The 23244-nt window shown below is 38.7% G+C and overlaps 1 protein-coding gene across 7 annotated transcripts in view; it reads left to right on the top strand.

Annotated features, from left to right (window-relative positions):
- The window catches only part of spdi (split discs), a 117677-nt gene that overhangs the window by 62350 nt on the left and 32083 nt on the right, over nt 1-23244 (top strand). For 2 of the 7 annotated variants that reach the window (XM_067779749.1, XM_067779751.1), the window contains exon 1: nt 9241-9382. The exons of 2 other annotated variants lie outside the window; for them this stretch is intronic. The gene's annotated coding sequence lies outside the window, so the exon portion shown is untranslated. Of the gene's footprint in view, nt 1-9240; nt 9383-9540; nt 9912-23244 lie in introns of those variants that run through there. 3 more of the 7 variants (XM_067779750.1, XM_067779752.1, XM_067779748.1) reach the window with 3 other exon arrangements.

Here is a 23244-nt window from a genome sequence, read left to right on the forward strand (position 1 = left end):
TTGGGACCTTCCCAAGATCATTTCTGGATGGAATTCGGGATCTGTCCGGGATCCCGTCAGGGTCATTTAGGGGTGCGTTCGAGATCCCGTCAGGGTCATTTCGGGACTTCTTCGGGAATATATCGGGATCATTTCTGGATGGTTTATGGGATCCGTCCATGACCCCTTAAGGGTCATTTCGGGACTATTAGGTGATCATTTGAGGACCTTTCCGGCGTCACTTCTGGATGATTTTCGGTATCCGTTCGGGATCCCGTCGGAATCAATGCGGGACTTTTACGGAATCATTTGGGATTCCTTCCGGCATCATTTCTGGATGGTTTTCGGGATTTGTCCGGGATCCCGTCGGGGTTATTTCGGGACCTTTTCGGGGCTAATACGGGATCATTTGGGGATCCTCTAGGGGTCGTTTCGTGACTTTTTCTGTATTATTTCGGGATCATTTTGGGACCCTTTCGGCATAATTTCTTGATGGTTTGCCGGATCCATCAGGGTCATTTGGATCATTTGGGGACCCTTCCGAGATCATTTCTGGATCCGTCCGGGATGCCGTAGGAGCCATTTCGGGATTTTTTGTTACTTTTCCGGGATAGTGTTTGCACCCTTCCGGGATCATTTCTGGATCTGTGCGGGATCCCATCTGGGTCAATTCCGGACTATTTCGGGATCATTTTGGAATCTTTCCGGAATCATTTCTGTATGGTTTTCGCGATCCATCGTGGATCCCCTCGGAGCCATTTCGGAACTTTTTCTGGAGTTAGTCGGGATAATTTAGGGACCCTTCCTGGATATTTTCTGGATGGTTTCTGAGATCCGTCCGGGAGCCCGTCAGGGTAATTTGGGAACTTTTTCGGGACTATTTCGGGATCAATTTGGTACCCTTCAGGCATCATTTCTGTGTGGTTATCTGGATAAGTCTAGAATCGTGTCGTTGTCATTTCGGGTTTTTTTGGGACTACTTCGGGAACTTTTGGAAACACTTCCGGGGCTTTTCTGGATGGTTTTCGGGATCCGTCCGCGATAGCGTCGGGGTCATTTCGTGGCTTTTTCTGGATAATTTCGTTATCATTTTGGGATCCTATCAGGTTATCAGCTCATAAAGTTCTTTTTTTTACTCAATTACAAAAATAAAATGCATTAGACAGAAAAAAAATTTTAAACAGATAAGTTTATAAGCAGGCTAACGTGAATAGCCCACATATTTCATTTTCTCCTTGCGGACGGGGCCGCGGGTAAAGGCTAGTATATTATAAATGGCAAAGTTTGGATGTGAAGATGTTTGGATGTTTGGATGTTTGTCCAGACGTTTGTCTTTGTGACTCAATCACGCAAGAACGGCTGGACCGATTTGGATGAAATTTTGCACACATATAGCCAATAGTCTAGAAGGATCTACTAGCTATATATTTTTCAAAAGGGGCGTGGTCTCCGCCCCCTAGGAACAGTTATAATTTAACTATTATATTTTTTCGTCTTTGCGACTGAATCACGCCAGAATGGCTACACGGATTTTGATGAAATTTGGGACACAGACAGTAGTCTACTAGCGAAATTTTTTTCGAACATGGAAAGAGGGGTTGGGGTCCCACGACCCCTTCGATCAATTATTTTTTAATAATTTTTACACATTATAACTTTACGTATACTGGCCTTCACCAATATCACAGACTCAAGGGGTCAAATAAGTCGAGGGCTTACAAAGTAAGCAGTGACACCCTCCGCCCGCCCCCTTTTATCTCCCCCTCTGGTGTAAAATCTATAAATTGTTATAACTCAATATAAATTTTCTCATAAATCAATAGTTTTTGGTATCTGGTACATACAGATCGAGATCTAGACAATTTTGGAGGAACGATCAGTGGTCCTCTCCTCTACTCCCGCCATCCGCCCTCCATAAATTGTTTTTATTAGCACGCTTTTATTAGCTTTACCTGTATGTTTATATGTAACTTTTTATTCGCTCCAATGCGCATGCTGCCTTATTAACATGGTTTTATAATTAGCTTCACCTTATTTGTAATCCCGTAAGGGTCATATCGAGACCCTTCCGGGATCATTTCTGGATGGTTTTCGGGATCGGTCCGGGATTACGCCGGGGTAATTTCGGGACCTTTTCGGGACTATTTCGGTATCATTTTGGGACCCTTCCGGGATCATTTCTGTATAGTTTTCGGGATCCGTCCGGGATCCCGTCGAGGTTATTTTGGGACATTTTCGGGACTATTCCGCAATCATTTCGGGACTATTTCGCGAGCATTTGGGGACCCTTCCGGCATCATTTCTGGATGGTTTTCGGGATCCGTCCGGGATCCCGTCGGGGTACTTTCGGGATCATTTGCGTACCTTCGAGAGATAAATTCTTGATGGTTTCCGGGATCATTACGGGACTTTTTCGGGGTTATTTTGGGTCCCTTTAGGCATCATTTCTGGATGGTCCTCGGGATTCGTCCGGCATCCCGTCGGGGTCATTTCGGGACTTTTTCGCGACTAATACGGGATCATTCGGCATCATTTCTGGATGGTTTTCGGGATCCGTCCGGGATATCATCGGGGTCATTTGGGGACTTTTTCGGGATCATTTGGGGGCTCTTCCGGCATCATTTCTGGATGGTTTTCGGGATCCGTCCGGGATCTCGTCGGGGTCATTTGTGGAATTTTTCGGGATCATTTGGGGGCTCTTCCGGCATCATTTCTGGATGGTTTTCGGGATCCGTCCGGGATCTCGTCGGGGTCATTTGGGGACTTTTTCGGGATCATTTTGGGGCTCTTCCGGCATCATTTCTGGATGGTTTTCGGGATCCGTCCGGGATCCCGTCGGGGTCATTTCGGGACTTTTTCGCGACTAATACGGGATCGTTTGCGGACCCTTTCGGCATCATTTCTGGATAGGATCCGTCCAGTATCCCGTCGGGGTCATTTCGGGACTATTTCGGGATCATTTGGGGTACCTTCCGGCATCATTTCTAGATGATTTTCGGGATCCGTCCGGGATCCCGTCGGGGTCATTTCGGTACTATTTCGGGATCATTTGAGGTACCTTCAGGCACCATTTCTAGATGGTTTTAGGGATCCGTCCGGGATCCCGTCAGAGTCATTTCGGGACTATTTGGGGATACCTTCCGGCATCATTTCTGGATAGTTTTCGGGATCCATCCGGGATCCCGACGGGGTCAATTCAGGACTTTTTCTCGATTAATACGGGATGATTTGGGGACCCTTTCGGCATTATTTCTGGATGATTTTCGGGATCCGTCAGGAATCCCGTCGGGGTAATTTCGGGACTTTTTCGGGACTAATATGGGATAATTAGGGGAGCCTTTCGGCATCATTTCTGGATGGTCTTCGGGATCCGCCCGGGATCCCTTCGGGGTCATTTCGGAACTTTTTCGGGACTATTTCGGGATCATTTGGGGTATTTTCCGGCATCATTTCTGTATGGTATTCGGGATCCGTCTGGGATCCCGTCAGGGTAATTTCTGGACTTTTTCGAGACTATTTCGTTATCATTTTGGGACCAGCCCAAGATCATTTCTGGATGGATTTCGGGATCTTTCCGGGATGCCGTCAGGGTCATTTTGGGACTATTAGGTGATCATTTGAGGACCTTTCCGGCATCACTTCTGCATGGTTTTCGGTATCCGTTCAGGATCCCGTCGGAATAATTGCGGGACTTTTTCGGGATCATTTGGGGTCCCTTCCGGCATAGTTTCTGGATGGTTTTCGGTCATTTCGGGACTATTAGGGGATCATTTGAGGACCTTTCCGGCATCATTTCTGTATAGTTTTCGGAATCCGTCTGGGATCCCGTCGGGGTCATTTCAGGACTTTTTCGGGACTAATACGGGATCATTTTGGGACCCTTCCGGAATCATTTCTGTATGGTTTTCGCGATCCGTCGCGGATCCCCTAGGGACCCTTCCTGGATATTTTCTGGATGGTTTTTGAGAACAGTCCGGGAGCCCGTCAGGGTCATTTCGGAACTTTTTCGGAACTATTTCGGGATGATTTTGGTACCCTTCAGGCATCATTTCTTTGTGGTTCTCTGGATAAGTCTAGAATCGTGTCGTTGTCACTTCGGGTTTTTTGGGACTATTCCGGGAACTTTTAGAGACCCTTCCGTGGCATTTCTAGATGGTTTTCGGGATCTGTCCGCGATAGCGTCGGGGTCATTTCGTGGATTTTTCTGGATAATTTCGGGATCATTTGGGGATCCTATCAGGATATCAGCTCATTTAGTCCTTTTTTTACTCAATTAAAAAAATAAAAAAAAATAAATGTAAGGCGCGATAACCTCCGAAGAGATCTAAGGCCGAGCTTCTCTTCCAATTTGCGTCGTGCTCCTCTTGATTTTTCCCGACAAATTGGCCGGACGGGACCTACATGTTTTATGCCGACTCCGAACGGCATCTGCAAGGCAGATAAGTTTTCACTGAGAGCTTTTCATGGCAGAAATACAATCGGAGCGCTTGCCAGACACTGCCGAGGGGCGACCCCGCTTAGAAAAATTTTCTTCTAATTGAAAAATCTTATTTCTAAAATTTTGATGTTGCTTTGCCCGGGAGTTGAACCCAGGGCATACGGTGTGATAGGCGGAGCACGCTACCATCACAATCATTTTTCAATTAGAAAAATAAAATGTATTAGACAGAAACATCTTTTTAAACAGATAACTTGATAAGCAGGCTAACGTGAATATCCCATATATTTAATTTTCTCCTTGCGGACGGGGCCGCGGGTAAAGGCTAGTATATAAATAAATAAATATTGTGACGAATATTAGCAACACTAACCTGATACTAGTATCACTCAGCTGATACTAAGCAGCCACTCGTATGTACGTAAACAAATCGATCATCATTTACACACATATGCATATACAAGGCAACGAAGAGATACTCGTAAACACATGTAATCATCATCCGAAGTAGTACTCACACATACACCCGCATATGGCTACAAAAGAGACATAAACTACAAATAGGTATACATGTATATAACTTATAACCAAGCAAGGGATACAATTGTTCTGGAATACAGTTTCGCGAAATGGCTAGACCTTAGGGGAAATGGATGAACGAGAAAACTGAGAGTATAAAAGCAGCACAAGCTAAGGAATCAGTAATCAGTTTTGATTTAAGCACGCTATTGTTTGTGAAGTATAACTGTTATTGTGAAGTACTCTAAAAGTAGTCTAATAAAGACCATTTTGCATTATTGAATATTGGAGTTATTTATTCAACAGTTTAGTGATTCGAACGTTAGCAGAATATTTGGAATAAGCGGAATTTCCCAAAATTCGTCACAATATGTAATATGAAAAAAAAATTGTATTTCCATGAACCTAAACCGAAGCTCATTACTTTATGTAACTGAACTAATTTTTACATCCACCACTGTGATCTTAAGTTTTTAATTGCAATATAGCAAAGATCACTACCATATCCGTTACACAACACAAACTCTTGATCGATGTGGTATGTTGCTTGATGGGGTGGTTTTTAATTTTCAGTCAGCTAGAAATTAGTTTTCGTTAAAAAGCACGTTTAGCTTTAATGATGTTTTTCAATATACATATAAAAGCTTTCTGTTCTTGAGAACTTCACAGTCAATAGCTCTGTCAGTAACATAATCTATGGTTAGCATGTGCAAGCTTTGATATGTATTACTTGCAAAATTTATTTGTTGACGAGCAACAGAATTGAATTGACGTGGGCTTAACATAATAGCTTTGTGTTAACAAAGTTATCGAAGAGTAAAGATGTTGCAAGGACGAAAAATAGTGTGAACCAAGCTCCAGAAAACCTCTAGTAGGTCACATTCACCACCTACCATAGCAGAATTTGTTAAACTACCACTGTCTGTACTTGTTATTTAAAAATTATTTGTACACTTTTTATTCAGCTAATCTGTTCAGAATTTACATTTTTACACTCTAAAACTACAATCAGCAAGCTTATGCATTCCAATAACATCGCCACAATCAACCAAGATGTTGCGTTTGTAAATATTAAGGAACTTCAGACGTGGCAATTGAAGTTTATTACGCCTTGCCCATTCACATACAAAATTTCGCGAAGCACTGTTATAAACATTATCCCCTTACAACAAAGATACTTGCTAACATATTTTGTGTCGTATTCATTTGTTATATTACAGTTTTTACCTGCGAAAAATGTTAGAAAATTTACCAACCAGTGGGAAAAATAATTTCACTTGCAAAGTGTGTCAACACCCTTAACCAAATGTCACATTCTTCTTCTTATGCTTTGCTTGTAACAAAATTTGCGAGATGGCTACTTTTCAATATCAGATGGCGCCAATGTCGCTCATTCTACCGTTCTCCATAAAAATGCGTGCAATCTACTCATAATGCATAAGCTTGTGTTAAACTCATCTATATGAAAAAGTGTTTATGCTTAATGCCAAGAATAAGTGAAAAATCAAAACTAAAACGCCTTTACTTGCTGATGTTGGAGATTTCTGATGAAAATGCCTGATTGTAATGTCTGCAAGGTTGCATTCCTTTGAGTTTACCGCGTTTACACAATGAAATGTGCGCGTAAATTTATACAAATTGTGTAAATAATTTTTCATACAAAATTTGACAGCTCGTTTACGCACTAGATAAATTTATACGTTTACACACTTTATAAGGCATTTATACGGTTAAATGAGTTCCCCTAGTGTATTTTGTGTGCTTAAATTATGTTAAAAATTGTGTTAAAGTTTGTGGTGTGGTGGAAGTGACCTACTAGAATTTTGTGAAGCTCCGCTGCTTTCCACTGAAGTTCGCGCATGCAATATCTTTACTCTTCGATCAATATTTGGTGTTAATGATGCATTTACCTTCTGACGCTCTGTTGCTAATATAGTATACAGTCTAATATTATCGAAAATAAAGATGTTGCAGGCGCAAACTTCGGTGGAAAGCAGCGGAGCGTAACAAAATTCTAGTAGGTCACTTCCACCACACCAAAAACTTTAACACAATTTTTAACATAATTTAAGCACAGAAATATACTGATTGGAGTTTTAGAGAGTAAAAGTAAAAATTCTGAACACATTAGCTGAATAAAAAGTGTACAAATAATTATTAAATAACAAATACAGACAGTGGTAGCTAACAAATTCTGCTGTGGTAAGTGGTGAATGTGGCCTACTAGAGGTTTTGTGAAGCTTGCTTCACACTATTTTTCTTCCCTGCAACATCTTTACTCTTCGATCAATATTTGATACAGTCTAGCAACAAAGAACTTATATATAACAGAAAGCGTTCAGCACAAACGTCCTCTCATTACATTAAAGGTTTATTGTTAATGAAAGAATAACGTTATTACTTTCTGTTCTTAACATAGATACTCTGTAAATAATTTTCTGACGATCACTAAACTGTTATGTTACTTCAAAGTTCATACTCAGCTATTTCAATTCTGTCTTAAAATGTTTTTTCAAGTGCTAGTGAGCAAGAGTAATCTTTATTAATATTACTTCTGAATTGAACTGAAGAAACTAACTTCAAATATCGATCAGTTCCTGGGTCATAGAAAAGCATTGTCTCAATACTGACTTATAAAGCCCCTTCAAACTATCACAGCGAATCTTTGAGCACTTCAAAGCCGCGAAAGCTAATTACATAAGATATGACGTAGAATTACTTGCAGGTAAGAAACCAAAAGCTTTTCTCAAAGGGACTGGCATACCCGCACATCCCCACGAAGCGGTCAAGAATCCAAAATGCTGCTTAATTGTGTAATTTAGAAGAATAGGCAGATGGAAAATTATGGCTGTAAAGGCTTTGTTTACTCGAAAGGTCCCGTTATATAGCGATAGAGTACGTTGTCAAAAACGTTGCAATGTAAAATTATGTGGAAACTAAGAAAACGTTGAAGGTCACCATAAGCTAATTGTTTAAGTGACTTAAACTATGAACATTTTGCGTTCGTTTGTTTCATTAGCCATTAAGTGGGCTTGTAATTCTCAACTGGTTCGTGAAATATTCTAAAGACATAGTTTAAATTCTTTATCCCAAAGGGGGGGTTTTCAATGCAAAACAAGGTGGCTCAACCCGCAGCCAATACCTTGGAGCCCCCATACAAGGTGTAACAGGCGCATAGCGACCTCTCTCTAAACAATAAAATAATATACAGTCCACTAAAAATAAACTAATCTAACTATAAAAACCGATTCGCCCGCCGAATCACCAAAGCTTAGAGACTAATATAGCGGCAGGACATAAAACATTACGGCCATCATGGCGGTACGAACTCGGTCATCAACGTTTTTTCCCACCGCCATACTCAAAGCGGTGAACATTTTGTCAAATATCTTAAAAGCTTCATAAACATAAACCACATCTTTAACTTAAATTTTTTTTTGAATTTGTTATTTTTGTATGTATATGTATATAGAAAATAACAAATAACTAAAAAAAACATTAAAAATTACATTATAACGGCCGCTCTTTAGCGGTCGTAATATAGCGGCACCCCTTTTGAAAAAACCAAACATTAGGTCATGAGTATTTATATAACAAATACGAGTACTGGGGATTTGCGACACAACGGACATTTAATTCAACAAGCGTCACATGGCTCCTGAAAGTCGTTGACACCGTTACCACTGAGTCATCCGAAACAATTATTAATAGAAGGTACTAACAATTCAGAAGTGGAATATTCTATGAATCTAAAAATTAGGGAGCCGCAATTATTTTCCTTAATTAGAATTACAAGCTCCATTAGCTGTTTAAAGACTCGTTCAGCCCTTTCCATCTGGCAGCACATCCCCGGAAAGCTTTTAAAAATCCAAAGTGCTGCTTTATTGTGTAATTTAGAGGAACCGATGGCAAGTTATGGCGGTAAGAGGACATTTGTATTTATTCAACGCATAAGTGTACTGTGGATTTGCGACACAGCAGTCATTTCATTTAGCAAGCGTCACATGACTCGTATAAGTCGTTGACACCGCTGCCCTAGAATCATCTAAAGCGATTATAAATAAAAAGTATTATCAATTCAGAAGTGGAATATTTTGTGAATCTAGAAATTAGGGACACGTTTAGCCCTTTCCATCTGGCAGCACCATTGCCGCTTTGTGGGTACAAACATGCACAAGATCGTTGTTTCATCCGCGGAGTTGCAAAGAGTATGTTAATGGTTAGTGACTCTTCAAAATCCATTGAGTATACGCTTGCACCGGATATCGTATTCTAGCCGTTCAACATTTAGTTGTTGGATAAACGAGCGGTTGAGCGCTTGTGTGAAACGAACGGTCGGGCAGTAAATTGTGTAGATCTGACGAACGCATCATATTGCGCTACACATATATATCGGTGTTGTTTTTGTATAATGGTACAATTGCTGTCGCGCTACTTACAAAACTTGTTCGTATTTGGTTTTTTTTTTTCTATACCGGTTTATTTTGCGGCGATGCGCCGCCCGATCACATCACCGAGTAGTGCGAGTACCTATGCTAGTCAACAGCTAGCCAGCAATTCGTTTGTGTTTACCCATATTTACTTATTTTTATCATTCAGTTTTGTGTGGTTGTCTTTTCTTTTGACGAAGATTGTCTATTCTCATAAATGACGAAACGTCAACACGACTGACAATGCAACGCCATTACATTTTGTGTGCGCGTGTTTATTACAACAGTTATAACTTACTATGAATCAAAAAAACTGCGTTCGAAAGCAATTTTGTGTTTATCTAGAAGTTGAAAAGTGCTTATGAACTGCAAATAAAAGCTCAGATACATTTACGAGACATGTGTGACAACTCTTAAACGAAACATACAAATGTTGTGAAATTATTAATGCGTGATGTGTGTGCAGAAAATAGCAAAGGCGACTCATGCAATTAAAATTCATGAACTCGTTGAATGCAAAGTTCATAGAAACGTTTTATTTTAAGGTTTTGGTTTTTTATAAAGTTGCATTCGTTCATCAAATTCAATGTCGACGAAATCAAAACCCACCCCACCATCGAGTCAGCGGAGCAACCCTGACAATACTCAATTATTCTACTCTCCTTTTTCTCTTTTGGTAATTCTCATCGCTGTTTTACAGCTCTTCCAATGCTTGTTAGTTGAGTACTTAACTTTTCTAAAGTGTCTGACGAATGAACTGGTGAAATGTTCGGTGCATTATGCGAGTGCAAAATTACACCCGTAAATTAATATGAGCACTAAGTTTAAATGAGAGTGATTTTACTGTTTCAGGGCATACAATAGAAGAAGAGTGTACGAAGGTTTACATATGTTAATATTTCTCAATAATATTTCGTCAACGCTATCATCAGTGTCGACAGATTGACGACGCCGTCGTCATTTTGACGATTTGCAACTAGAATGTCGCTTGGACGGTTTCGTAATGAAGAATGACGATTTAAGCCTGCGTTCTATGTAAAATTTATTTTAAATATTCAAACACCAAGAAATAGATCCAATAATGTTGATTTTAGATGGACACTACAATAATAAATATTGAAGTGATCAACTTAGCTTGTGAAAACATAGTGGTGATGATAACATTGCCTCCGCATTCCACTCATAAAATGCAACCGCAAGACTTATTACAGTAACGAATTATAGCGTTTTATGAGAGAAAATGGACGAAAAGTGATTAAATTCGATTTAGTTGGTGTCTTTTCCAAAGCGTATTATAAGATTCAGACTGGCCAGGTTGCAGTTAACGGTTTCAGATGTACTGATATATACCCATTCGATCGAAATATTATTACTGATGTAGACTATATTGCTGCAAATGATATGTATGAGCACATAACTGCCGAAAACTCTGAAGTTTCCGAGCAAGATAATGTAATTTCGGAGACTGGACGTACTATTACTTCACCGACATCTAATACAAATCGAGTGACTTCTCCAGAACCTGTGTCTTCAACCAGTAAAGGAGACGTTTAACCATGGCAGATTTTACCATTACTAAAGATTAGAAAGCCAGTTGCTACCGGAAGAGGAAGAAAGTCAAAAGCGACAGTATTAACAAAATCACCACATAAGAATCAGTTGGAAGAAAGCACTCAGAAGATCCGGGAAAAAGTGAAGTGAAGTGAAAACTTAAAAAAGAAAAGGAACGTCCAAAAAACCAGCAGCGAAAGCTAGAAAAGCTGAATGTGGAGAATTAACCAGTGAATCCGGAGTAAGCATCGTCTATGCAGAATCGAACCAAGGGATTTTGTCGAAATGCCTCCAGACGGAGCAATTTGCTCGTTTTGCGAAAAGTTATGGAAGGACGAAATAAATATATCAGAATGGAGTGCTTGTTTACAGTTCGATACGGTTTGGGCTCATAACGTCTGCACTCCCAAAAAAAAATCCAATTTTTATTTGCGAGTCTTGCACAAATTTAAGATTTTAAGCAATTTTTATATTTCCAATAACTTATTCATTTTTAATATCAACGAGCCAAGGACGCATTTTATTTTATCTTTTGAGAAGCTATTTATCTTTTATTAATAAACTTGGTAAATTTTAAAAGAAGTTATTTAATATTTTCTTTAGTAACACTGTTCTGGTTATTATTCGGGTTAAATGGTATATTTATCAAATTAGCCTACGTTTGCGTACCAAATTACCCGTCAATTTTTGGGGAAGCGGCGTTCCGGGCCCGAATTTCGTCTTATAAATTGTAAACTGTTGGTGTTATACAACTTTTGATAAAGCACGCTATAGATGATATTTCACAAAACAAAATATGACGAAAAAGAGGTGAATTGGGCTTTTGGTTAGGCCAAAATTATCCCAAAACTAGACGCTATACCACAAATGCCGTAGTTCCTCTACTTTGAAGAAATTTCTAAGGTTCCTCCAGAAGTTTTTTGGAAAACTACTTCTACTATCAAAAGAGCTGTCTCTACATACGCTTTTTCTAATTTATGTGCATTCGTTTGAAGATATTTCTAAGGTTCCTCCAAAAGTTTTTTGGAAAACTACTTCTACTATCAAAAGAGATGTCTCTACATACGCTTTTTCTAATTTATGTGCATTCGTTGCAGATCTAATGTGCTTGCCACACTCTTCAGCGAATTTAGAACGAATTTATTCTAAAATAAATTTAAACAAAACAAAAATCCGAAACCTCTGGAAACTGATACATTGAAAGGAATATTGCTAGCCCAAGATTATTTAAAATTGAATAACTTTTCCTGTCATAATATTGAACCGCAAATAAATATGCTAAAAAATGAACGCGGAAATGTATAACCAAGAAACTAAAATAATATAGGAGGTACGATTCGAGCTCAAAGAAAACCAAAAAAAATTTCATTGTTAAAATGACTGGAAACAAGTACCTTTTGTATGTAATACAAAATTTATCCTTTTAAGACGTTTTCGTTATTTATAAAATAAAACGAAATGAATTGAAAACGATTTTATATGTTGTATGTGGCAACAAAAAATAAAAATAAAAGAAAACTTTCAGAAAAGCGCTTTTAAAGCTAATATTGTTGAATGAAATCCGGCGATCTCATTTTGGTTTCCGGTGAATATAATCGTACGTCCCCTGGTAATAACCCAACTTCATTCTAACTCAACTTTGGTTGTTATTGGGTGTTGCCATAGATATGACATTTTTTGACGATTTTTTGGGCGTCGTCTGACGACTTTGAAAAAATATATATGGCAACGCTGGCTATCATATCGATATCTTAGTGGGAAAACAACCCTCTTTAGAATGACAGTTCGAAAACGATTATCTCAAAATTTGATTGCCGTACGTGCTCCTCTTAGAAAAAACACCTAAAATGAAGAAACCATTTCCTAAAAAATCTTTAAATTGAGGAAAATTTCAAATTAAAGTTGAGTACCTCGACTAGAGATCCACTCCGTGGCAAATATATAATTAAATTTTGTATTATTATTCTTATTTTTTTTTCTCTTCTATTTAACGTGTAAGAATTTCTTACTTTTGTATCATTATTCTGAGGGAAAATTTCTTTTTAATTTTTTCTTGAATGATGAGTTGTACGAGTTGGCTCAGTGAATAAGAGTACACGGGAGTCAAGATGAGCACCTCGACTAGGAATCCCCGACGGTGACAGTTATTCCCAAAACCAAGGGAAAAAATGTAAATTTTGGAGAAAATTGCTTATCTAGATAAAGAGAAGCGTTTCTATGACGCAAAATCCATTCCACTTTTTATTGGTTTTCAGGTATTTTTTGGTTGAGACTTCTCCGAATAGTTTTTGGAATGACAACTCAAAAATTCGCAGGGAAATATTCTCAGAATTTTGCACAAAACATCTTGGATTAATGAATATTTTTTGATTATTCGTAACTGTCTTACAAATAAACCTCACAACTGAAACTTTCGTGAGGATTCCAGTATAGAAATATGATTAACTACTCACAGTGTAAACCTCAAAGAAGAGCCGAGGTTAAAGTCCCGAGAGAAGTAATATCAAACCAACTTTACACAAACTTTTTTAAGCGGGGTGCCTCCTCGACAGTAAAACATTCATCAGCGAACGAAAAGTTAAACAAAAAGCAAACAAGCAAACCTCGATCTAAATCCCCTCAGATGTTGTATTTTAGTTAAAACAGAAATGCAGAACGAGGAGAGTATGATGATGAAGCTTCCTCCAGCGCTGGGGTGAGGTTCTTCATTACATTACACACTAGCGAGTCTTAGTAAGGTCGTTTTGTTACTCTTCTCTAAGGATTTTAAATTCAACTTTAACTACTCAAAACTTACTTATGGTATCTGACAAGCTTATTGAATTACGAGGTATCTAACATTGTTAAACGGCTACGCAATATTAAATTTTGTTGAACATATCTCCATTTATAGAGTTTAAATTATGGCCAAAATTTTAATAACAGCATTTGTTTTTTCGGTAGTTTTTCAATTGTCAACATTGTACATTTACTGTCAAAACAAAGGCTGTTATTTGTCGCTTCAACGTTGCCCTGTTGCGCATTCTCACTCACGCGCTAAACATTTCAAAGAATACTTGACAATTTACCCTATACTCTTCTCATCAACGTTGTTAACTCTTTTTAATCAGTTTTTTTTTCATATTAAGCTATGAAAATGGCAATTAGCAAATATTAAAACCACGTGAGAAGAAAAGGCCGGGGAGTCAGAGATTCAGATGAGAGTCAAATGATGACAAAGAAAACTTGATTCTTCTCTGCGCGTCTATTGGTTATGGCTTAAACAGATACAATCCGTCATCGTAGTGACGCACTCCTTTGTCCACTGACAGCACCCACGTGGCGTAGTGTGAGACATATGTATAATAACGAGCATAAGTATCTTTATTTGACAATAAAATTGTAGATTCATTATTGGTAATTCTATACGACAGCATGACACTGCTAATACGCGTCCAAAAATATCGAAAGAGGTGTCGACAACAATAATCCGAAACCGGAAAATAAAAGTTTTATCTCTGTCCGGAGATATTTGCAGTTGAAGTTGGCAATTTTCACGTGGTTGTTGTAAATTGTGCCCACAAAAAAAATTGTGAACGCAGAAGGTGGCGGTAGCCAAGGTTATACCACACACCCGGACTTGGCATGGCGTAGCCCAGGGTTATTTATTATAAGCGCAGCCGAAGGCCGCCAACGCAGAAAAGTGTTCTGCGCAAAAATACTATGGATTTCACCCTCGGTTTCGGAGGGACCTGTGGGTCTCTTTCGGTTTTTCGTTAATATCTTTTGAACAAGTTAAAATTTTTATTTTCCGGTTTCCGATTATTAATACTGATGTCAAGGCGCGGCGTTTGACACCTCTCTCGATATTTTTGGACGCGTATTAGCAGTGTCATGCTGTCGTATAGAATTACGTCATTATTAAAATGATAGTAGTTTATGAACTAATGCATCGCTTAATTTTAATCAAAAATTTTTCACAGACGCGTACTTTAAATAGCAAAAAATTAAGTGCAACATACGAGTATGTGACGTGGTTGAAGTATGTCAAAAGTAGAAAATTAGAAATATAACGGATGCGACGACTGATACATTTTCTATCTGGCGTTTACTATTAATATAAACACAGCCAACTCTGCTTGCAGTTTCTTCCTTGTTCGCCAAGTGACGTGTTGTGCCTGTTTAGGCCATTACGCATATATTTTTTCTGTTTTGCGCGAAATCTTGCTACACTTTCTTAGGAAATATCAAAACTTATTGGCGTTAAATAAATATTTTATGGTAATGTACGTTCGAAAAAGTAGGCGAAGAGTTTTTTGGGTTCATTCATGAGATTTTCGACTTCGAATATTTTGAAAACATACGGCACAAAGGCATTCTGTATATAACAAGCGTGATATCTTATCCTTCAACTGCCTGACAGGATGTTTAAATATGGCCAATTTTTAGCGTTTTGGCAGCGTTTTGACAGGATGGTCAATATGGCAACGCACTCAGGCACTATCTTCAGCGTGTGAAAGAAAAAGATACCATAGGTGGACGCCGTTCCGAGATATCGCCACAAAGGTGGACCAGGGGTGACCCTAGAATTTGTTTGTACAATATGGGCATCAAACGAATGGTGTTAATGAGTATTTTAAAAGGGAGTGGGCCTTAGTTCTATAGGTGGATATCGTTTCGAAATATCGCCATAAAGGTGGACCAGGGGTGACTATAGAATGTGTTTGTACGATATGGGTATCAAATTAAAGGTATTAATGAGGGTTTTAAAAAGGTGTGGTGGTTGTTGTATAGGTGGTCGCATTTTCGAGATATCGCCATAAAGGTGGACCAGGGGTGACCCTAGAGTTTGTTTGTACAATATGGGTATCAAAAGAAAGGTGTTAATGAGTATTTTAAAAGGGAGTAATCCTTAGTTCCATAGGTGGACGCCGTTTCGAGATATCGCCATAAAGGTGGGCCAGGGGTGACTCTAGAATTCGTTTGTGCAATATGGGTATCAAACGAAAGGAGTTAATGAGTATTTTAAAAGGGAGTGGGCCTTAGTTCTATAGGTGGACGCCTTTTCGAGGGTTCGCAATAAAGGTGGACCAGGCGTGACTCTAGACTTTGTTTGTACGATATGGGTATCAAATGAAAGGTGTTAATGAGTATTTTTAAAAGGGAGTGGGCCTTCGTTCTATAGGTGTTCGCCTTTTCGAGATATCGCCATAAAGGTGGACCAGGGGTGACTTTAGAATATGTTTGTACGATATGGGTATCAAATTAAAGGTATTAATGAGTGTTTTAAAAGGGAGTGGTGTGAAGGCGTTTTCCAGATATCGACCAAAATGTGGACCAGGGTGACCCAGAACATCATCTGTTGGATACCGCTAATTTATTTATATATGTAATCCCTGCCAAGATTTTAAGGGTTTTTTATTTCGCCCTGCAGAACTTTTTCATTTTCTTCTACTTAATATGGTAGGTGAACTTTATAAAATGGGTCACAACCATTTTATAAAGTTTTTTCTAAAGTTTTATTTCGCGTCAATAAAACAATCCAATTACCTTACCACGTTTCATCCCTTTTTTCGTATTTGGTATAGAATTATGGCATTTTTTTAATTTTTCGTAATTTTCGATATCGAAAAAGTGGGCGTGGTCACAGTCGGATTTCGTTCATTTTTCATACCAAGATAAAGTGAGTTCAAGTAAGCACGTGAACTAAGTTCATTAAAGATATGTCGATTTTTGCTCAAGTTATCTTGTTAACGGCCATGCGGAAGGACAGACGGAAGACTGTGTATAAAAACTGGGCGTGGCATCAACCGATTTCGCCCATAGAAAACAGTTAACGTCATAAAATCTATGCCCCTACCAAATTTCAAAAGGATTGGTTAATTTTTGTTCGACTTATGGCGTTAAAAGTATCCTAGACAAATTAAATGAAAAAGGGTGGAGCCACGCCCATTTTGAAATTTTCTTTTATTTTTGTATTTTGTTGCACCATATCATTACTGGAGTTGAATGTTGACATAATTTACTTATATACTGTAAAGATATTAAATTTTTTGTTAAAATTTTACTTTAAAAAAATTTTTTTTTTAAAAGTGGGCGTGGTCCTTCTCCGATTTTGCTAATTTTTATTAAGCGTATATATAGTAATAGGAGTAACGTTCCTGCCGAATTTCATCATGATATCTTCAACGACTGCCAAATTACAGCTTGCAAAAGTTTTAAATTACCTTCTTTTAAAAGTGGGCGGTGCCACGCCCATTGTCCAAAATTTTACTAATTCTCTATTCTGCGTCATAAGTTCAACTCATCTACCAAGTTTCGTCGCTTTAGCTGTCTTCTGTAATGAATTATCGCACTTTTTCGGTTTTTCGATATCGAAAAAGTGGGCGTGGTTATAGTCCGATATCGTTCATTTTAAATAGAGATCTGAGATGAGTGCTCAGGAACCTACACACCAAATTTCACCAAGATACCTCAAAATTTACTCAAGTTATCGTGTTAAAGGACGGACGGACGGACATGGCTCAATCAAATTTTTTTTCGATCCTGATTATTTTGATATATGGAAGTCTATATCTATCTCGGTTCCTTTATATATGTACAACCAACCGTTATCCAATCAAACTTAATATACTCTGTGAGCTCTGCTCAACTGAGTATAAAAATTAGGTGATCATGTCTGTTATTTTGATGTGTATGCTTATGATATCACACTTGTTTTATCCACAAAAGACATTTATCGTACTAATTTAATAACGTAATTGGCCTTTTTCCGTTTAAACGGTTATGGCCGTCCAAGAAGGCTTCTTCGTTGGTGTAAATGGCGCCAATTATATACACCAAGGGAATTTAAATCGTTTCCCACCTCATCCTTCCAGTGGAGTGAGGGCCGCTCTCTTTCTTCGATAGGTGGGTTTCATTAAGAATACGTAACTAGATATACATACGAGTACATATTACGAAATTTTTCTTTTATTGATGGTGTTATCGGGTTGTGTGACAATCACTTTCCGCACATCATTTGCAGGAACGTTTAATTTAGTGCTGAGTTCTTACTTGTAGCTAAGCCAGCAGTCTTTTCTTGCTCTTCAATTCTGACATGCCTGCTGTACGGACCTTGTTGCGTATCCCTTTCGATATTTCTAACGTTATGGTGTTGGCTCCGCAATGCCGAATAGCCTTCACTACTCTTTTACAGTACATACCCAAAGTGATGAGTGCATGCCTCCATTTTTATAAATTTACAATACATGCTGCCAACGAGACTATATTATTGGAGTTTGACAAAGCCGGAAAGTAAATCTTGGTGGGGATAGCTGTAACCAATTTGAGGCCTGTTGCTTAACTTTTCAATTACTTATGCAATTGATACTCGTTGAAAAAGTATAATGCTTTACTAGACTTTTAGACTGACTATATTTTCGATGTTAAATATATAAAATGCTAGGGGACGTTTCAGTCTCAGAAAACAGATTAACAGTAAAGGAGGTGTTAGCAGTTTAAGAGCAAAATAATTGGCCGTTTCTTCTAGCGAACTTTCATGGTCAGGTACACCTTAACAAACAGGTGTGCGAAGCAGCCACATGGTGCCATAAGCTGATATCTGCACTAGGATAATAGTGCGGCAGGCCATAGGTGATAAAGGAACGTTCTAGGGTCCAAAAAAGCGTTCTGTTGGCAGTCGACCTAGTACCGTATCCATATCCGGCAAAGGTTACAACTATAACGAGATCGGTAAAGAGCTTCAAACTACGCTGGCTAAATGCGCTCTGAAGCAGATTCAAAATTGACTGTGATGTACCATAGTTACCTCCTCACTTGTTATTTTGAATGAACTCATAGAGTGGCACATACCCCCTCTGATCCGTTGTCGTTGAAACAGCCATGCTCACCATTTTATAAATGGGTGTAACGACTGAGGAGATATAATTGCTGTTACAACAACAAAATATAATTCTTAGGGGAAATCGTTGAAAATAGCAAGAAACTCCAATTATACGATTAATACTTCCTCTTATTTGATTTCATTTCATCTGGAAATTTCCCAACATATTCAAGTCACTGTCGTGTAGTCATAACAGTCGGGTCAAGACAGTGCCAGGCAGATGTTTTTAACAAAACGCATAGAGTAAAATGTCGGTATCTCATAAAAAAGTACGATTTCACATAAACATTTTTTTGTTGTACATTGCATAAAGCAAGTAGTGGAAACAACAAACAACATATACTACAGAGCAATGCATTCGTGCTGCATCAAAGTGAAAATGTTAATGTGGAGCAAATAGAACAAATAAAACAACAAAATCAAAGCAATAGCAGATAGCTGTTGGGGCTGTGTGAGAACAAAGCTAAATGTACTGAGCGACGCTACGTGGAGCAGCTGTATGTACAATGCAACAAACTGACGGTGACTGCAAGCTAACCAAATGTAGAATTAAAGACAAACAGAAAACAATATAACAGCAACAAGTATTCGTCATGGACATCGTCATCGGCGTTGTTGGTATAACGTGACAAAAACATTAACGAGGTACGGCGTATCTGGCTGCCGTTGTCTGCTGCTGGGGCTCTAGTTGACGCATCACACAATTTAACTCAAATATCAACTAACTTAAGCAATGAGTTTATGTGCAAGTGGTGCGACGTAACACGAAAAGAGAAATTCAACAAAGAGTTCGCAATAAAGGAAGGGTAATGAAGAGAAAGATGTAAGGAAGGGCTTGGTGAAATTGAAAAGTTTGCTGCCAAATTTACACTTTTTATAAATTGAAGAACAACATTGTTATATTTATATGTATTACTTACTTAATTGGCGCTTAAAAGTTTAAACGGTTATGGCAATCCAACAGACCACCACACGCTTCTTCGTCGTGCTAACTGGCGCCAACTCGTAACGCCAATGTGAATTTTTTCGTTTTCCACCTGATTCTTCTAGGCGAGTGGGGACCACCCTTTTCCGCTGCTTCCAGGTCGGTTAGGTTGAACTGACTGGTCAATAAAGACCTCACATGTACTGAATATGTCTATGGAGTGTTCCAAATGCGCTCGCCGTTAAGAATACTTTCTTAGCCGGAGCATCATCTTTCAATTGGACTGTTTTGATGTCTGCATAAAGCTCGTACAGTTCATCATTAAATCTTCGCAACTCGCTGTCGCCAAGGCGTAGTGGCCCGTAAATCTTTCGAAGAACTTTTCTCCCGAATACTCACAGAGCCGCCTCATCTCATGCTGTGACATATAGCGCATAATTTTCCTTTGCCGAGAGAGAACTTTACTTTCCAATTGCCTACCTCGTTCAAAGTAGCATTTATTGGCAAAAGTGATTCTTCGTTGGATCTCAAAGCTGACGTTGTTTTTGTTAATGCTGATTCCCATATAAACGAAGTCTTTTACGATTTCGAAATCAGGACTGTCAATAGTGGGATGGTTGCCAAGGTGCAAACGTGATGACAGCAGGTACTTCGTTTTGTCCTCATTCACCATCAAACCGAAATTTTCCGCTTCTTTTTCCAGTTTGGAGTAAATAGAACTTATGGCGCGATGATATCATTGTCGCCAGAAGAGAATTTTTTCAGAGCAGTTAAATAGCAGCTATCATGGAAGCCGCGACTCAAATAGGCACACAGAATACCGGCAAGGAAAACTTTATTTTCAGCGATAGCCAAGCGGCAATAAAATCCCTTGGTTCCTATTCATTCCACTCCGAATTTACACTAAACTGTCGCCGATCTCTTCAGGAGATAGCCCAACAGAACCGTGTACACCTCACATGGGTCCCGGGACACAGGGACATAGAGGGAAACTGCGCTGCAGACGAACTTGCTAGGCAGGGTACGACCAGACAGATTCTTCCTGACAAAGAACGCCTAGGTATGCCTTTTGCCACTTGCAAGCTAATGCTAAAAGAGTATACCTACAGTCAAGCCAACGAAAGATGGCTACTAACCCCGGGGTGTAGAACATCAAAGGAATCCTGGCCTAAATGGGATACTAAGAGATCCCGTCACGTCTACACCCTAAACAGGGACAAAATCTCCTCACTTGTAGGAGTTCTGACTGGGCACTGCCTCATCGGACGGTATGTGGAAAGGCTAGGAGCGCCATTTCGATGATGCTGCAGAAGTTGTAAAGAAGACGAGGAAGAGGAAACGGTGATGCACCTCAATTTTAATTAATTTGATTTTATTTCCGCAATTGGCACATCTTAATATTTCCCATTCTCAGCTAATTTAAATTTGTTTATCTTTTCTTCTTCACATAGTCTGTGTTCACACTTAGCAATAACTTGTTGCTTGTTTTCAGGAAATTAACTTTCAGTTTAGCAGTTGTTGTTGTAGCATATCAATAATACTACTAAACCTTAGGAAAGTGTTTTTTAGTTATAAAAACAACGACAATAGTATTTTCAGTCCTATTCTTGCTCAAACTTTGATTTGGTGGAAAATGTGGAAAACGACTCCCGTCAAGTAGCTTAACCTCCCTCTGGACATGTCTCGGCTTCAACGCAGCTTAACCAGCAGGACATATGAGCCCGACTGCCTCGGCCTCTTGAAGGGAAAAGGTATAGGCTGAGTCGTTGTTTTGCTGTATGCTCAATCCACGTTTGGCTTTGGCTTGAGGTGCAAACGTGCTGACTCTGCTTGATAACAGCAGGTAGTTCGTTTTGTCTTCATTCACCATCAAACCCAACTTTTCCGCTTCTTTTTCTAGTTTGGAGTAAATAGAACTTATGGCGCGATGATATCATTGTCGCCCGAAGAGAATTTTTTTCGGAGCAGTTAAGCTGCGCAGCTTGTATTTTACATACCTAGATCGGCTTTTTATCGGTCTGCTGTTTGATATAAAAAGGTTTAACGAGGACTCGTCTACTCTGATTAAATTAGGTCTACTATCAAAATCGGAGACCTTGTCCATTTTAAGCAAATGCAAGCTATGGGTTGCCATAAAAGATACTTTGAACTATTAGCAGCGGAATTACTAAGCTGGTGCTTTTGTAATATTAAAAGAAAGCACATACGCCAACGTAACCTCGATCTTAGAAACATTTTATAATGCTTCAAGGGAAGTTAAAAGATTAAAAAATTGAAGCCAAATCCCAAAGACAATTTTCCCGAACAAAGCTCGATTTTTAACAATGTCACCTACATAAGTAAGAAAAGATGAAATTTAAACGTCCGTTAAATTAGCTGTAAATTATTAAAAAACTTGTAAAAAATGAACAATTTTTTTTTAAAATTAGTTCTGCTCGAATTTTAATTCATTTGATTTTATTTCCGCGATTGGCACTGCTTAATATCTTAATATTTCCCATTCTTAGCTCATTTAAATTTTTTTACCTTTTTTTGTTATCTCATTGAAACTAATTTAATCGTATTTTTTCGTTATCTCTTGTTTCGCCTTTTTCGTCTCTACTTTCTGCCGTACAATGCGTTGTTTGTTCAACAATAACAAGTCTTTTCGCACTTTCTTTCATTGGCATAGACTGTGTTCACACTTAGCAACAACTTGTTGCTTGTTTTCAAGAAATTAACTTTCAGTTTAGCAGTTGTTGTTGTAGCATATCAATAATACTATTAAACCTTAGGAGTGTGTTTTAGTTACAAAAACAACAACAATAGTATTTTCAGTCCTTTTGTTGCTCAAACTTTGATTTAGTGGAAAATGTGGAAAACGACTCCCGTTAAGTAGCTTAACCTCCCCCTGGACATGTTTCGGCTTCAACGCAGCTGAACCAGCAGGACCGATGAGCCCCGCTGCCTCAGCTTCCTGAAGGGAAAAGGTATAGGCTGAGTCGTTGTTTTGCTGTATGCTCTATCCACGCTTAACTTTGGCTTACCAGGTGTACAAAATCAATTTTGTTTTCTTCACAGTCACCAGTATTAACAGATGCATTGTAATTGTGCTTCGTCCGGTGGAATAAGGCTTCTGCAGTTTGTTCTTAAGTACTGTTCCCTTATGTATCCTTATCCGTTGTTTATCATTTATTACTAATCATATTGCTCAAAGCAACTTTTGTTGTATTTAATATGCCTGGTGATGATTTGCTCTGTCTGAATATAGCCACATGAGTCGGCAAGGCAAATACGTGCTTGGAATATTTGCACGCTGCGCACTTTATGATTATCAGATTGATTATTTATGTATATTGAATTGAATATTCCTGTCGCGGCTTCCTTCCTTCTATGCCTCGAATTCATTGCTCAGTTTTATTTATTATTCAAATCATCTTTCTGCACGGATAAATATCTACGCATGATCTTCTCTCTTTTCGCGGCGTTGCAATTTTTTGCGGTATATCGTCAGTTTTATATTTTCTCTGATTAAGCTACATTTTTTTGTTGTTATTTG

This window comes from Eurosta solidaginis, chromosome 4 (assembly GCF_040869045.1).
Source record: "Eurosta solidaginis isolate ZX-2024a chromosome 4, ASM4086904v1, whole genome shotgun sequence".
Lineage (NCBI taxonomy): Eukaryota > Metazoa > Arthropoda > Insecta > Diptera > Tephritidae > Eurosta > Eurosta solidaginis.